This window comes from Herpailurus yagouaroundi, unplaced genomic scaffold (assembly GCF_014898765.1).
Source record: "Herpailurus yagouaroundi ecotype Mexico unplaced genomic scaffold, PumYag 140, whole genome shotgun sequence".
In the NCBI taxonomy this organism is placed as follows: domain Eukaryota; kingdom Metazoa; phylum Chordata; class Mammalia; order Carnivora; family Felidae; genus Herpailurus; species Herpailurus yagouaroundi.
The window spans coordinates 62,900,467-62,901,552 of NW_024412395.1; positions in this window are offsets into that span (position 1 = coordinate 62,900,467).

Genomic DNA, 1,086 nt, shown 5'->3' on the forward strand with positions numbered 1-1,086 from the left:
TCTGACCCTCAGTTTTTCATTATGCTCTATATTGGGCCTCTCTACTTGGGCCAAATGGTTTTATCCCAGCGGAACTTCTTTTAGATATGAGTCAGGGCAACCTGGAAAATAGCCCTTTAAACTCACCAGGCTTTAGTCTCTCACCTAAAAGAATCTAGAGATTGTCAGTCTAAGGCTATCTGGCAGCTGCAGGAAAGCATCAGGAACCCAGGCTACTTTTGGCTCCCTGTTCCACTATTCCTGTGTGTAGTCTTTATCCTCAGGGTCTATGATCCTCACCTGAGTCACGGTCCTCTGGCCTTCCAGGTGGTAGGAAAGGCATACTCCCTCTCTTTGAGACTTTCCAAAACTCCTACACAGTGACACAGCACTTCTTGCATTTCACTGCCAACAACTTATTACTTAAATGAGCCTAGTTTCAGAGTGGAGAAGAGAAGATAGTTTGTGACTGCTTGCATGGTTGCTCTGGTATAAAATTAAGGTTCAACAATTGAGATGGAGTAGGAGAATGGATGATGGAGCAGGCAGCTAACAATCTCCTCCCATGTTTATATGCCCATTGTCATTTGAATAAATTGGATTTCCATTTCTATATCTTGGTTCAGGAAACTGTCCTTTCCTAAAAATTCTAATTCCCTTTGCATACTACTCTTTTTGAAGTTTTAGCCTTTCTTCAATGGCCAACTTAGTTTCTATTGATTCTTGTTTTCTCCAACTGCCCCAGACCTCATTCAAAAGTCAGATAATATTTTATTTTAAATCTATACCACCTATTTGGAACTCACAGTGTGTTCAGTCTCATTATTAATTAATCCTTAATTATTAATTAATGAGAAATACTCATTTCTGTGTATGTGCCTGTATGTGCTGTATTCCCAACCATGTCTAAGCTTCATGAGATCAGAGACTATGCCCATTATTTCTTGGCATCTCTGGATCTTAGAAGACACAAGATTATATATGTGTTATTCCATGAGAGATTTGAGGTAGCACAAAACATTCAAAAGGGTTATAAAATGTCAATAAAACTCTGGAGCACAGAAAGTATAAACTGAAATGGGAAGCCACACATAAAGAGGAAAGAAG